This window comes from Doryrhamphus excisus, linkage group LG7, assembly GCF_037039965.1.
Source record: "Doryrhamphus excisus strain RoL-2023G ecotype Guam linkage group LG7, RoL_Dexc_Guam_v1.1, whole genome shotgun sequence".
In the NCBI taxonomy this organism is placed as follows: domain Eukaryota; kingdom Metazoa; phylum Chordata; class Actinopteri; order Syngnathiformes; family Syngnathidae; genus Doryrhamphus; species Doryrhamphus excisus.
This window is the reverse complement of record NC_136363.1, coordinates 8,648,753-8,665,745: the sequence shown is the minus strand read 5'-3', so window position 1 is coordinate 8,665,745 and position 16,993 is coordinate 8,648,753. Positions and strand designations below refer to the sequence as shown.

General features: G+C 39.1%; 2 long non-coding RNA genes across 2 annotated transcripts in view; both read left to right on the top strand.

Moving 5' to 3' along the window:
• The window catches only part of LOC144899478 (uncharacterized), a 39,035-nt gene extending 28,165 nt beyond the window's left edge, over positions 1-10,870 (top strand). The window contains exons 2-3 of the long non-coding RNA XR_013627604.1: positions 8,272-8,345; positions 8,983-10,870. This is a non-coding gene — a long non-coding RNA (uncharacterized LOC144899478). The remainder of the gene's footprint in view (positions 1-8,271; positions 8,346-8,982) is intronic.
• A 2,223-nt stretch (positions 10,871-13,093) lies between these two features.
• On the top strand, positions 13,094-15,181 carry LOC131101338 (uncharacterized). The gene is made up of 3 exons (XR_009119188.2): positions 13,094-13,243; positions 13,321-13,385; positions 14,867-15,181. It is a non-coding gene; the product is annotated as an uncharacterized LOC131101338 (long non-coding RNA).
• Positions 15,182-16,993: the final 1,812 nt, after the last annotated feature.

Below are 16,993 nucleotides of genomic sequence, written 5' to 3'. Positions count from 1 at the left end.
TCCGGTGCAGTATGACCCCTTTATTTGACCGCCTGATGGTCTTGGCAATTCTCAGGAAGTGATCTCCTCTGCGTTCATCCTCTTCTTCATGCATCTATCCGTGCTACCTTCTTATCTCCTCCCCAAGCATTATTGATCGCGTCGATTGTGGCAGGTGATGGCAGAGTGTTTTTGCCATGGGATAATTATCCCATCATTGGTTCCCACCTGCTTGTTTAATTATTACTGTGATATGTCACCTGACCCCCACCCCCCCAGTACTCAGGACTGTGAAGGAGAACAACTGCATTGATGTCCCTTACCACTTGGTCATTGACTAAGTCAGAGTGCGGAATTCTGACTACAAATCCACTGATGTGGAAGACTAGTTTGCACCCGGGGAATGTGCTGAGATGATTTTTATTGCCGTAATGATTGCAAGAATTGTGGTGCTGCATCGACTCAAGCTGAGAACACCACCTTTATATATATACAATATTTATACATCAATATGTTTTGCTCTGCTAACTCATGCTGTGTTTTTGTTACACAATAGTACCCATTAGTTTGTCTTGCTGTGATAATACCTTACTAGATCTGTATTGATAGGTGATCTTTGAAGACGATAAGAGGCTTTGTCAAGTCACAGTATAAAAACTTTTGATATTTAGTCTGGAAGTTTCTTCAGAAATCAAAATGTGGTGCTGAGGTTGGCCGGCCAGGCCATTTCCCACTCTGTCATTGGAACTCTGGTTCTCAGCCACAGTCTAATAATGCAGTTTAATAATGTTATTACTCTATTTCCATGCAGCTTTCATAACATAAGTTGAATTCTGTGTTTGGTATTTACAGTACGCAGACTTCCCCTACTGAACCATTGCACACAAGGCCATTACAACCAAGCTAATACAAGAGAAAAACGGGGGACAAAATCATATAAAACAGGGCTCCATTTACGTCAACGTTTTAAACAGACAAAAGTTTCAGACAAACATCACCTCACATGACTCAGGTATTGAAAGTATCAATATTTTGATTTGAGCATCGATTTCAGATGAAGAGCCAGTATTGATAGTTGAATATCGTGTTTGGCCATATCACAGCGGAATTTAATGTACACTCTCTGAGGACTGACCTGCGCATGTCTGTAAAATTTCAGAAAGATTGATTGAAAAACATGGCTGCCATCAAGTGAAACAGCTACGTAACACTTTATAATAACACTTTATAATAAGGAACCTAGTCATCTCTTCTATTTTTGTGTACCTTATCATAAAGTGAGACCCATTTATGTGGGTGCACGGGCAGGACATATTCTGTATGTAAAATAATGTCAGAAGTGGGAAACTTAAGTTTAGTATGAGTTGGAAACAATCATGCAAACTTTGCTTGATTTCCTAAGCTGTTAAATAAATGAATATGAATGAAGCTGTGCATTCTTTCCCGTTCAAAGGAAATGTGCCAGTATGTAAATAGTGGTGCAACAAATCATCATATTCGTTCATAAAACATATAATTCATACTTATTGATCTCATGTTGGTCATTTAGATGTTCTTTCTAAATATATCATGCTAATCTTCTGGCAGTGTATTCATTATTTTATCTTAACACACACGCTGTATCCAGTTGGATCCGTGTCATTTTGGAAATGTATTTTTATGACCCTGTAGCTAGGGACGGAGGGCCATGAAATAAGAAATAAACTAAATGGGGAAACATTTCCCATCTGCTTGGCTGATAAATGAAAAATGCTCCTGTGGCACTCGCTACCATTAAGGCTCCCCAACAGCAATACATATCCCAAAAAACAAAACTCAGCTAATGTCCTCGGGCAAAGTACCGTACCTGACAGCTGTGTCATAGTGACGACAGATACATTTGTCGTGTATTTGGAAATCACACACGTCTGCTTTAGAGCTATAAAAATCTACATGTTCTCAGGGGGATGTACCAGGAGGGTTAAACACAGCAACACAAGGATACTGATGCTTGCAAACAGGGTGGACCGACTGTGTTGGGGATGCTACAGTCTACCTTTCTCAGGGTACAGTGCATTAGTTTGTCCAAAGCAAGACAAATAGACCTTATTGGGCCAAGCTAATGAGATGTTAATGAACTTAACTTCCAGGCGACTTGTACTATCCTTGCAAGAAACATTCATTCATTTTCTACCTCTTATCCTCACAAGGGTCGTGGGGGTGCTGGAGCCTATCCCAGCTGTCTTCGGGCGAGAGGCGGGATACACCCTGGACTGGTCATGAGCCAATCACAGGGCACATATACATAGACAAACAATCATTGACATTCACATTCATACCTTTGGACAATTTGGAGTTGTGTTGCATGTTTTTGGAAGAAACATTTCTAAGCAATTCCAAAGTAATTTAGTGGACAATGACACCTTATTGATGGGTGGAAAAAGGTTGTTGTTCCTGTGCAACAATTTTGTTCTCATGACCCTCAACCATTCACAACAAACCCTGTGGTGACTCCTGTGTTACATCAAGATCCCAGCCAGGTTAACGTAGCACTGTCATTAATAGGCATGGCAGGCTTGCCGCACCAGCTCCTGTAGCAGTCTTCTGAAGCTGGGTTGACATCGGGACAGAGGTGGTTAGAGACGTGGAGAATCCTCTCGTCACCAGTTTAAGTGGGTAGCTCACAGGTTCCAGCCTACGGGCTCCAACGTCTTGGAGACAGAGAGATGGCCCAGACCCCTGTCCCGGACGAAACCGAGGGGTCTAAAAGAGGTTTCTCAAATTGAACCAATTGTTGATCACAAATTGACCAATAGGTAACATTTCATAGACAACAATAGACAGGAAGGAATTACAGTACACAAGCAGAATACTCTTCTGACCAAGAATTTTTTTTCCAAGATTTTGCAGTATTTATTAGTGCTTGCTCTGAAAACATGTACAGTGGATTGTAGCTGTTTGCCAGGGTTACCATCCGAGATCACCCGTGACTGTGAAGCACAAAAATGTCAGTTTTGTTTTGAAACTGAAAGAGGGGTTGCTGTCATCTTATATTCAGATCAAGATGACAATACCTCTATGTCGGCATCAATTACAATTGATGATGTATCACTCTCATTTTATTATCATGTAACTCTGAATATTTTCCTTTGTTGACTTTATAATGGTGCCATTGAACATCAGTCAACAGACTGATGCAACCACAACTGAGCTGCTTTAAATGATTACCCTCAGGGATTCTGTTTATGTCCATGACAGTTGAAGTTTAAATTATTGATTTATTTTCACACAGCATTAAAAATCCAAATCGTCAAACCCAATAGTGTCAGTAGCTCCTCAGTAAATTTACATATATTATTATTTTTTTCCAATAAACATATTTACTCTTCCGTTTATAATGATATTCTCACACAATTTTATCCATCCATCCATTTTTTATGCAGCTTATCCTTATGCTGGAGCCTATCCCAGCTGACTTCAGACTGCATACCTGCGACACTAGTGAGGATAACAGACCTGCCGATCTTGAGGGTACTAATTACTTTGCTCTATTATTACAGAAACATGAATTAGTGATGATTAGTGATGAGTTGTAAACTTTATCACAACCTCCAATGTTCCAAATAAAGTCTATTTGATGGGTTGACGAACCCTGCTGTCCAGGATTATAAACATAGTAAAGCTAGTAAGGCTTTGGCTGGGACCTGTTCGGTTTGACACTATTGTTTATTGCTGTGTCCCTGCACAAGATGAATGGAAGGAATCATCGTGGTATAGTGCTTCACATAGCTGACGTAAGACTCTGACCAGGTTAAGCAGAACATAAAGTACTTCATAGTTCATATCTAATCAATTAACAAGATAAAAACAGTTTTCTATGTATCCATTACACATTCATTATATTAAAAGGGCAAGTGACAGAATTGAATTGGGTTAATACCGACTTGGGTGTCAGCAGCCACATTGGTCGCCATCTAACCAATGACTTCGTTAAAGGGCATGAATTAGAGACCATGCGCCTGTCAGTGTGAACAGCATGCACTCAGGTGTCATTCCAACTCCAACAGAGCACTTACTCTCTGTGCAAGTGCAAAATAATTTGTTTTGCAGGGGAAAAATAGGAGATTATGTGAGCACGACGGACCCTTTGTGTTTTTGTGCTGCAAAATGTCACCAATGAACATAATTAAATGCCAAGTTTTAAAAGGACTTTTTTTTGTCAAACAGCTTGTATTATATTACAGTGCAAGCCATCTGCCCAGCAAATCATTCATTGGCTTTCCACAAAGAAACTAGCACAGCTCACAAATTATGTAGAAATGCGAACAAAAACGTTTTACTGTGACAATTCGTGGAACGCACTGCACTTTCTGCAAGAAAATGCATAAAAATGACCCATTTGGAGTGCTTTTTTGATAAATTAGAGGTAGTCTAGATTATGGTTAGATCATGACTATGCATATCATGACTAAAACAAAGCTTTTCAAATAACCATTAAAGTTTAACTTATTTTTACTGTGTTCTGTCGATGAACAACAACACATTTTAACTGCTTGTACGTCCTTGCAAAACTATCCTAATAACATTTTCACTTTTTTAAATCTCTTGTAAACTCTTGTAATTCTACCGTGAAATAAAAGAGTATGCAGTGTGATGAAGGATAATTTTGCTACCATTGAATATAACATGGGGCTGCATGGTGAGCGAGTTGTTAGCACGCAGGCCTCACAGCTAGGAGACCCGCGTTCAATTCCACCCTCGGCCATCTCTGTGTGGAGTTTGTAAGTTCTCCCCGTGCATGTGTGGGTTTTGTCCGGGTACTCCGGTTTCCTCCCACATTCCAAAAACAGGTAGGTTAATTGGCGACTCCAAATTGTCCATAGGTATGAATGTGAGTGTGAATGGTTGTTTGTCTATATGTGCCCTGTGGATTGGCTGGCCACCAGTCCAGAGTGTACCCCGCCTCTCACCCGAAGACAGCTGGGATAGGCTCCAGCACCCTCTGCGGCCCTCTTGAATATAAGCGGTAGAAAGAAAATGAATGAATGAATATAACAGGCCTCATACTAGTCTTAAATCGTCTTTTTGCACCTTAAAACAGCATCAAGACAAGCTTTTTGTGAACTCGATTTGCCCCCAGAACACATTTTCTAGCTTCACGGCCTTAAATTATTGCAGATTAATTCAGCGTACTGCATTTCAACTTCCTCATTTTAACGTCTCCATGGCACATACCCCTCAATTTGTCACTACTCAACCACTTCACTGATTTGGTGCCTTCACTGCAATCATTTAGATAATTGACTGTTAACACATGATTATTTGTCAACATGCAATCAGGAAAATGAAGTGGAAAAATTGTCTGTGAGCTTGATACATAAGAGCGCCTTTTGCAAATCGCGCTAATTATGCTACAATATGCCATTCAGCAACATGCTCTCAATGGACCTTTTAGGTTCAAATGTTCCATTTTGGAGTTCCCTGTTGCTGCCGAGTTTACAATAATGACAATAATGAAGGCGTGACCCGAAAAGGGGGTGAATATCACAGGTTGTCATTTTCAACGCAATTAAGTAGACGTGCGTTAATTGAGCGTGAAACATCACATCCCAGGTGACATCACAAGCCTCATTTAGATCAACGCTGACACATCGGAGCTGTGTTCTGTTTTTAAACACATGAAAAATGTATCAAAATGTAAACAAATTTAATGGGAATATCAATTACTCATGTGTTTTTGCCATTCACTGTTGGTGACTAGAAGATTAAAAAAAAACACAAATCAAAAGTTTGGGGACATTTTGTATCCGATTGAATGACAAAGTGTCTGCAAAAATTTTACTGCTCTTTGACTACAAAAAAAGACCAGAATACAATTGGCACATCAGTTTCCATGAAAGGATGCAAGGACCACATGCATGTATGCTAATACGTTTTATACAGTATATATTTCAAGGGAAAAATGCATCAAACATTTTATTTTTTATTTTTGCTATTTTAACTTTATTCACAAATAATTTTGGTCCCTGGGATTTACTTTGGACTTATTGCATCAACAATAACACATTTTTCCAACAATAGAAAAAAACTGCACATGTCACTGCAGCCTATTTAGAAGCGCGTGTGGTCTTTGCTCTTGACGTTGCCTCGTAGCGACAAACTATCACACTATGACTTAAAGTTACAGACTTGTTTTTCATCCCCTTTGGTGCAAAACTGGAAGTGTGAAAGACTCCAAGCTACTGTCATTCAACAATACACCCCCACTGAGCCCGTTGTGACACCAAGAAGCTTAAGCTGTGCTATTTTCTGCACGTACAAACGTCTGCTCTTATTATTATGATGCAGGCTAATGCCAGCTCTTTCTCCTTCACATGACTGAGATGGACAAAAGGCAGAGCTCCTCTAATTTTTGTCAAATTAAGTTTAATACCTAACCCGGCATGCAGCACCCAAGCCACTAACGGATCAATGACCTCTGAGCCTCCATAATCTCTCTCATCGATCGCTCACCTCATTGATCATTACGCCAGCATTAACTAATCAAACACCTCTGCAGTAAACAAACACCAAATAGACACATACCCGAAAGTTTGGTCCCACAGGAGGGACCCAAATGATGTGGAGCGAAATATATAAACTGAAATCCTCTTTGGAAGAGAATATCAAATCATAAGAGTGCTTAATATTTCACTGACTTGATGAAATATGCATTGTAGCCCAGAATGGAGAAGGGTGGGGGGTGGGGGGGATGCAATGATTTGGATGCATTATGTATGAGAGAGGTCCTCTGGCAAAAAATGACACTGCACTGTTGAATAATCACTATTTCACCGCTGCACTGTGAGATGTTGTGCTACGCATCACTCTGATGACAACAGATTTTTATTTCTGTCATTGAATGAGTTGAATACCACGTTAAGACACAAAGTACTATGGGTGAGCCTTTTAATTGATTCATCATAAATTATTATCTTTGTATCAATCAAGAATGATGCTGATTGTCAAGACCAATTGGAGTGCACTCATTTGCTGTCCGAAGAGGACCACTCCCTATGGGCAGCATTATTTTACCCAATATGCAAAATTACATGGAAATAGGTGTTCAGAACATTCAGAGAAATTCTGATGAAAATGATGAATTAATCATATGTCCTTGGATTCCCTTACAATGTGTGATACACTGTCGATCGATTTAAGTTATGGATATCAATATGATTTTAATTAAATGCCCATCCTCATACATACTTACTACCATTACTGTTATTCTTGGACACTAGCCTGGTTTAGCAAGACCAGGGCTCTCCAAAGTGTGGCCCGGGGGCACTCTAGCTGCAGTTTATTGGCCCTCTGCACATTGTGAAAATACAATTGTAGAAGAAAATGTCATTAAAAAAATACAGCTAAAATGGGGGGGGTAGAAATACAAAAATACATTTGAATATTAAAGGAAATATGTCATAATTGGAAGTTGGAGTTTGGCAAGTTGGAATTTTTAGAAAAACATCCTATGATTTTTAAGTATGCGGCCCTCGAAAAAAAAGTTTAAACGCCCCTAATAAAGACCAGATATTTTGGATGGAATGTTATAATATGGGCTGCACGGCGTTCGAGTGGTTAGCGCGCAGGCCTCATAGCAAGGAGACCCCAGTTCAATTCCACCCTCGGCCATCTCTGTGTGGAGTTTGCAATCAGTCCAGGGTGTACCCCACCTATCGCCCCAAGACAGCTGGGATAGGTTCCAGCACCCCACACGACCGTCGTGAGGATAAGCGGTAGAAAATGAATGAATGGATAAATGGATGAATGGTTATAATATGGTCAACTCCCAGCCTGAAGGTTGATGGTTTGATCCTCAGTCCCCTTGTGACCGCATCAAAGTATCCTTATGCAAGCGCTCCTTCATCAGTATACATGTAATAAAGTGCTTTGAAAAGTAGCAAATCACCATACAAGATACAAGTGAAAATCAATTTAGCAAAGTGCATTTAGTCCAAGGTGGAAACACAGATTGTGATAGAAGAACAGGTGGATACAATGACATTGGAGCAAAGATCAATTTATAAAGCGCACTATTCAATCTGAACAAAAGTGGACTTCAATTGGACTTCAATGCTGCTTCTCAGCTCGGTGCTAACACAAAAACATATCATGCAGAAGGTTCACACAAACATTGTTATTGAGGTGATGTGCAGTGGGGAGGAGTGTGATTTGATGTAGCAGGTCTATCCTTGGACATGGCCCTGTTTCTGGGACAGGTTTCCTAAAGTGCACTTCTCAGTGTTTTACAAGGGTGATTTGCTTTTCCCACAGACTCAGATAAATGAACTTGTCTTGTTGCTTGCTGCTTCCTGGAGCCTGAAAGAAGCACCACAAGGGCTTGGGAGGCAAGATGCCCCTATCAAAATCACCGCAAAAGCATCTAAATATGAATGTTGAAGAGTTTGGTCATTTACACCATGCATCCAGATTGTTCTCCTTTTGAAGCAGGACACAATACGTACTTAGCACACTTAATTTGTATTCCATGTATTCCATAAATGCTCCAATTGATGCCCCATTTAACTGCCGAATCTCCTATAGTTGATGGGTGCATGGTGTATCAAAGCAAATAACCTTTAGCAACTGGTCAACATGGCTGTTGCTGTAGGCAACCTCCTGATGTAGTTTTTCTATTGGCGCCACAAGAGTGTGTCATGAGTGGTCCATGACATCCAGCAGCTTTATCTACCTCTACATGCACTTTAAAACCTTGATTGTGCTACACAGGAGTCGCTGTGATGCTCAAGCTATATAGTTTTTTACATTAAATACAGTACATTCATTTATCAATATACTGTTTTTCATTCATTGACACATTCCAAGCAAGCTGAAGGTACACAAATTAACAAAACTAAATAAAACTAAAATAAAGTCAAATTAAAGCCAAGTGATGACGACAGACAGGGGCTACAAAAACAACGGGTGCCATATTGAAAACCTTGGCCTTTCTTCTCTCACATTTCTTTCTTTCTTTCTTGTCAGTCGCTGGGTTCTTGGAATTGGAATTGTCCTACCTTCTCCCGCCCTTCAAAGTGCCCCTGATGACAGACATGATGGAAACGGAACAGGAAGGTGTTTGCCAAGCGATCGGTTAAGTGTCTGTTCGGAGGCAGCATAAGGTCACATTTCCTGCCGCTTCGGTATGACATTGACACCGCAGTAAGTTCCATTTTCTGTTCTATGGTTATCACTGCACTTTTAAAACACTTTTGCTAACTGCCAGAAGATCCATCAACTCAACGACAAGCAACTGACCACGCATTCCAAATAAAGTTTTACAAAAAGTAAGCTTGACTGTACAATAAACAAGCAAACTTGCGCTTTGGAGATCAGTGACTTCTGACTCATGCTGCTTTCTCCATGCTGGGTGGCTGTTTTTCAACTATGTGTGTGTGTCTGTGTGTGTGTGTCTATATATTGATATGTGTGACATCAGAGGGGGACTGAGATCTGCCTCATTGATATTCATGAATGCATTTGATGTCACACTGTCAAATATTTAAGACACTTGAGGGCAAACCATAGAAAGGAAATGTGTGCAAAAAACAAAGATGCCAGATTATTGATTGATTATCCTCACTGATGCCAATTTGCTGTGTGGCGCCATCCGGCAGCCACTTGTGCACACGTTTGTGGGACTGATTAGCTCTATGTGTACACACTTGTGAGTCAGTGTTTGGGTGTGTGTGTGGATGACACGGCGGAAGAGAAAGCTCATAAATAACGATGTGCGTGCGTGCTTACACAAGGCTGTGTGCTGCATCACTGACATTCAAATAAAAAATAATAAGGCGAGGATTACATTTGGATGCCGTTTGGATGACAGCAAAATATTGGCTTGGCAGTGATGCGCCTTTTACGCTGTCACTTTTATGGTTGACAAAAAATGGAAACTGCTTTCTTGTTTTCGATCCGAAGCATAAATAATTAGTTTTTTTAAGTAATCTTACCCAAAAGCTGCAATGAAACTTTTTTTGTTATACTAAATCTTATTTTTTAATTGAATCTATGCTAATGTTGCGGAAATCTACCTAGATGTAGCAGAATCTGCCAAAGCTGTCTTCTGTACAGTAGACTGCAAACTAAAGACGAAAGCAACAGTGCCTCTGCTGGTCGCAGCCAAGTATTGCAATGAATGTATTTGGCACGTGATCCAATGTATGGAGGACTAAAACTGCCAAAATAATAAATAAATAAATAAATAAAAGTGGAAATAAAAACAAAAATCAAAAAAAATAATCAAAAAATTTAATACAAAAAATAAATATAAATGGAAATAAAAACAAAAATAAAAAATATATACATAAATAAATAAATAAAAGCAAAAATAAATACAAAAATAAAAAAGAAGATTCAAAAATTAAAAATAAATACAAAAATAAATGTAGAAATAAATACAAAAATAAATATATAAATAGAATTACATATCAATAAATAAATAAAAGCACTCTGCTCTCATATGTATTTATTTCATGCTGCAGACAATGTCAGCTTGAAATGCAGAAGGAAAAACTATTCAAATGAGGGGGCGGTCCTAAGTGTGTCTTGGGTTGAACTGTTCGCCTATTGGTTGATCGACATGTGAGTGCAAAAATCGACTAGGTATGCCTGCAAACAGCCACAGCAAGAGGAAGTCACCACACCACTCTCGTCCGATTTGTCCGAAGTTGAAGCTTGTGAAAGCAGAAAGTAAAGAAAGAGTCAACACACCTGAACTGGAATTAAGTAAAAGCGTAACACATCAGCTGTTTCATACTTACCACGTTCCAAATCATCCAAACGATTGGCAGAGAGCTGAGAAGCTCGGACACCGACTTCCTGGTGGACCCCGCCATTATTGTCCCGGTAAATGTATACTTTTCTCCCTGTATATTTCCTCTTGCTGTGGCCGTTTACAGGCATACCTAGTCGATTTTCGCACTCACATGTCGATCAACCAATAGGCGAACAGTTCAACCCAAGACACACTTAGGACCGCCCCCTCATTTGAATAGTTTTTCCTTCTGCATTTCTATGAGGACCACAACTGCCAAAATAATAAATAAATAAATAAATAAAAGTGAATATAAAAACAAAAATGAAAAAAAAAATCAAAAAATTAAATACAAACAAATAAATATAAATGGAAATAAAAACAAAAATAAAAAAAATATATATATAAATAAATAAATAAATAAAAGCAAAAATAAATACAAAAATAAAAAACAAGATTCAAAAATTAAAAAAAAATATTTTTGTTTTTATTTCCATTTATATTTATTTTTTGTATTTATTTTTTTGATTTTTTGATTTTTTTTTATTTCCACTTTTATTTATTTATTTATTTATTATTTTGGCAGTTTTGGTCCTCCATACCAATGCAGCAGCATTAAAATTGTCTCTTCTCTATACTCATTTTCGAATCTATTGCATTGTGCGCATGCTGTAAAGTACTGTATGTTCAAAACAAATAAAACCTTCTGTTGGCTCTCATAAGATTGTGCACACCCAATGTTGAGGCCAATAGAGGGGAAGCTGTTTGAAAGACATCAGAGATGGGGGAAAAAAAAGGGTCAGCCGGTCTAATGATGAGATGTCAGAAAAGAGAGAGGAGCTTGAGATTGAAAAGTGCGTATTGGCTGTAAAAAGGCCCACGTCCACCTCTTATTCCCCTTTTTTTGTGTTCCCAAAATGGCTCTGCTGAACCAGAAAATGCTGCAGCGCTCACCTCTCACCCCAACACAGATCAGCGTGCCAGGGTTTGACACGAGCAAGTCGCCTTTGCGTTTGTTCATTTTGATTCATCAGCGACTTCTGTTGTTAGCCTTGAACCTGTAGCGGCAGAGCTGCCAACAGAGCGGGGCAAATACGGACGAGAACATCCTCCTCATATGATGCATCTATGCCTTCCAAATATTTCATGAAAAATATATTTTAGAATACATTACCTTTCCTAAATATAGATAAAGATAGTTTGTCATTGTTAGAAACGTTAATATCCAAACTTGTGACAGGTACTGTATACGTGTGTGCCAAAATCCTTTCTTTGTTACGTGATGGCTGCAAAGTTGGATTTTCTGCTCCTATTTTGCCAGTTGATCTCAATCTTTGAAGTGGCTCACTTTGGTCTTTTCGACAAAACTTTGTGAGAGCCTTTTACTTTTTGGTAGGAGATTAAATTCCCCCCACATAATGGAGGTGATGATGCCCTTTTAACATTTTGGGAAGAATATAAAAGACTTTGGATTATCAAGCACCCCCTCTTCTCTGCTCTGGTCCACAGGCACTTTGTATGAATACAATCATACATAATCCCCAACACTGTATAAATGTGTTAAAACATGTTTTTGAAATATTTAATAAGATCAGAAAGCAAGGAAAACAGTTGATGCTTATTTAAATGAATTACTCTCAGCAACAGGACACATGGCCATGTTGCTGTGAGTGCCATTTCTGGTTCTATGGTTATCATCACACTTGCAGATGCATGGTAATTGTTTAAGCTTATTTTATTTGGAAATCATATTTTTTACCTCGAGCCAAAGTGCTGGGATTCGTTTTTTTGTGGCAAAATAAATAAATATTTGAATTTTCTGTGTGTGCAGAATGGCCAATATGTTTTATGTGTTAGGAAGGTTGGTAGTCTGCTTTGAACACATGAGAACACACTGTGCCATGCAGTGTCATGCTGTCAGGGAAAGTAGGTGCCAAGATGAAAAATACCAAAACAAATAAGTAAATATAAATATTTGTCCATTGAACTTTATTATAAATTGATTTTCTGTGTGATTCAAGTCCTTACTGCCATTGTTTCAGTAAAAAAACACTGAATTTGCAGATTTACGAATTAAAAAGAGGTTAGAAACCTCCTACTGCACTCCGAGTTGGCTCATGGCGCATGACAGTTTGTTAGTCAGCATGTTGCTAATAATACAGTATAATTGTAACCCAGATAGAAAAAAACAATTTTTATTATTATTGTTGTTGTTGTTGTTATTATTTGATTAAATTACCTGTGCGTGATGTCAAGGCGTTGCTATGCCACCAGGTCACGTGGTGGTGCGCCACCTGGTCACGTGACGACGCGCCACCATTCTGTGCGGAAAGGCATTAGACACGGATGGCCTTCAGGGACAAGTTTGGGGAAAGTTGCTGCAGGTATGTCACGAGGTCACGATGTCACATGACAGTGCGCCAACAATCAGTGCGCTGTATTGTCGGTAGGGGATTCCACACCGATGGCCGTGAGGGAAAGTTGCTGCAGGTATGTCGAAGTTGTCCGTCGTCGTTATTTCACTATCTCAAATTCTGAAAAGTAATGCATTCGTTGTCGGAGTATAGGGGCCGTCCACCGGCGCGACGCCGCATTGAAAGGAGCAGGTGCTTTTGATAGAACTGCGGAATTGGTGAGTGTTTGCATCCAATTACTAACAGCATTAGCATCGTTAGCTTTTAATATCAAGCCTGTTCTCTCTGAATGTTCCATGGAACGAAACTACTGGTTCAATTGTATGACAAACGTAATGTGGTCTGAGGCATTGTAAAGCCCATCTTTTGAACAATAGTTGGTGCCATTTCACTTAATACACTTGGATGCTCATGCTGATCATTCCTAGTAACTTTCTGCCATGCACTGTTATTTATTGCAAGATTACTTTTGATTATTACAATGAATAATTTCATATGATGATTTATTACAAGAGGATTAGACTTTGTGAACATATATTGTACAATACTGAAGTTATGATTATGATATGACTTGTAATATATATTGATTATGTTTTATGTCCACATTGATTCACACTGAACCTATTTTACATAGACCATGTTTATATGGCGAGCTAGGAACTTTGCACTAAGGCATGAATGATGGATTATATACCCAAGCTCACCAATAAGTGATTCGGGCATTTACAACAAAGTATCACAACATCTCCTGGAGACTGAAAGGCTCAAATACAAATAAAGGGGAATAAAGGTATCTGAAAACATTTATTTAATCAAAGTGAATTATTAACCTCAATTTTTTGGTTATCCTCTTAACGAACAACCTGTATTAATATAAAAAAAATGCAAAAGAGTTAGTGGCTCACCAACCATAAACCTCTCTGCACATCACAATTGCCTTGTCATAGTCATGAAAACGATTAGGAACTACTCATTGATTACTGACATTATCATTAAATCATTAACATCTGCAGGTTTTTTACCACCTATTGCCAAAATCAAAGGAATACTAAGACTGATGTAATGAGACTAATCCATGCGCTTGCCCCCAGCAGGCTAGTACTGTACTAGGTTCCCTAAACCAACTGCAAAACAGCTACAGTAGATCCACAATGCTGCTGATCCAGTCTTGACTAGAACCAGGAAGTACGGCCATATTAGTCCTTCGATTTCTGCACTGGTTTCCTGTTGCTCAGACAACTGACTTTAAAACAGCTCTGCTCATGTACAAGTCTTTTCATGGTCTAGCACCCTAGGAGGCTCTAGGACATGTTAAAGCCACATGAATTGTCTCGGGCAATGAGAATTTCAGGGAATGGACTCCTGCAGGTAGTCAGAGTCTGGACTAAAAGCGGGGAGGCTGCATTTCAGTTTTATGCTGCCAAAATCTAGAACATCTTCCAGGAAATGTGCAACAATCCTCAACTTTGGCAACGTTGAAAACGCTTCTTTTCATCTGTCCTTATGACAACTGAAAGTATTGCATCTGTACTCTTTGCTTTTTAAGTATTTTTTTGCTCTGTTGAGTGATTGTATGAACATTTTGGTAATACTTTTAGAATTCTGTTTTATGAAATAATTTCACCCTTTTTCTTACCTTGTATACGAATTGTGCTCTATAAATAAACTTGCCATGCTTTATTCCTCCTTCTCACTTAAGCTAACCAGCATGTCTACACATGAGGTTCACTGTGACACCTCCATATCTCAGCTGCAGGAAGAAGAGGGTGGGAAAAACAACAAGTGTGGAGCTGAGGGAATACAAAGATGGAGACGAAGGCTATGGAGTGAAAGTAGAGATGAGGGATGATCCTTGATTGTGCTTGTCTTATGAGGGGCATCCATCAAGATTGACACAGGGACAAATAACATTTGTGCAGCACATGTGAGACTTAAATTTAGCATGACTTTTCCAGAAATAGTTGAATCTCATAAATAGAATTGTATTACACACAGGCAGTTGCATATTACAATTTAATGCAGTTATTGAAATATAAATAATATTCAATGAAGGATTGAGTCCCCGTCTGGAGGGTTTCGCAGAAATGATGATAGCATGTTTGAATTACCTCAAAAACACACTTTTGGAGTAAATATTTGAGGATGTAATCAGGAAAGCAATGGGCCTAAAAATATGTATATGTATGTCATCTCACATAACAGTCTTGCCAAGCTTCAAGCTGTGAGAGGACTATGGGTGGTCTAACAATTAGCACAACAGGGTCTTTTAATGAGATAGAGGCTGTAGCTAGGTGTTGGAAATAATGGCGGTCTCCCAAGGATTAGAATGACTCTTCCTTAGGTACAGTTCAAAATGGGACCGTATATGAGCAAATTGGAACAAAGTCAGTGGAGTTCTGGTGGGTTTTAAATTGCTGGTGGGTGGGCAGTGAGATTAAATACGTGATTAAAAGGGGGAGACCCAGAAAGTGCAGAATAAAAGCAATTTGCACGAGGAACAAAAATGGGGGAATCAGTGTTGGTTTAAAAGACAAGTGCATGTCAATGAGGAGGAGTTCCAAGGTATTCCTTCACAGATTGCTAGGAAGGGTTTGCAGCAAGCAAACCCAATGAATAAATGAAGAGATGAGCTCAGTGAACTGACTGCATGTTCAGATATAGAACGGAACCAGTGTGCAAAAAATATTTTCAGGAAAACCTATTTGGATAAATTGCTTTTGAGAAACACCTACACTGCAGTATCACTGAAAAGTATCATAAAGCCAATTGTTATCTTGTCACGCAACTGTGGGGGAGGTGGGTTACTGCCGCTTAGTCTCTTGCTGCTATTCATTTAAAAGATAGCATTCCTAGTACAGAACTGGAGTAAACTTGATCCAACACATCAGCCATGGAAGCCAAAATGTTCAAAACTTGGCAAGATGCTCTTGACAAAGTGATAACGCGCAACAACTAATTCCCTCAAAGACATTATGGTAATTGGTGCAGTGAAACTCCAACCGCTTGTATCCAACTTTGTTTCAGTTACTTTTGTTGAATGTAACTTTTGGAATAGACCTTGGCCATCACCTAAGATCTGTGTCTTGGTTCAGATATGTTCTCTGAGCTCATTTCGTGTTTATGGACAGAACTATTGATTCATTGAGTGAGTCATCCACAAAGTAACAATATGCGCCCACCTCAAAACCAAATTATAGATTTCTCTCATAGACCTTCTGGTCCCTTGGGTGGTTTCTTCCTTTCTGCTCCAACTAATGAGAGACCCTCCAATTTATGCCTGTTTAAAATATTTCCAGCCTTTCCAGTAGACTGGATGTTGGGCTATTAATTTCAACAACAGAGGAATGTACAGCCGTCCCTCCCTCTATCACAGTTTTTGATAAATAATGACTGTTGGTGACTATGCCCTATTAGTCACAAGTCATATATAGTGTTCTGGTCACTAGCCACCAGTAATGTTAAATTGAAGAGATATTGCCTTGTATTACATTATCTTAGCATACACAACATGGAGTCATCCAGGGCATGTCTGACATGACATTATGAAAACAACATTCTCCTCCCATTCTGTGTGGAAGTGGTAAGTTTTTGTTTCTTAAAAACTTCTTATAAACTATCTTGCAAAGGACAAACGTCTTGCCCCACTCCCTTTCTTAATTTTAAAATAAATTAACTGGAGGCTAGCTAGTTGGCTCCATAGCATGTCAATACTTAAAGCGGTAGCCGTGTCTTATGTCTCTGCGGTGATTTTGTAGTCTCCGCGTTCCAGCTGTGCAATGTGGTGTAAACAAAGAATAATAAAAGTGCAAAGATGATTATAGGGGTG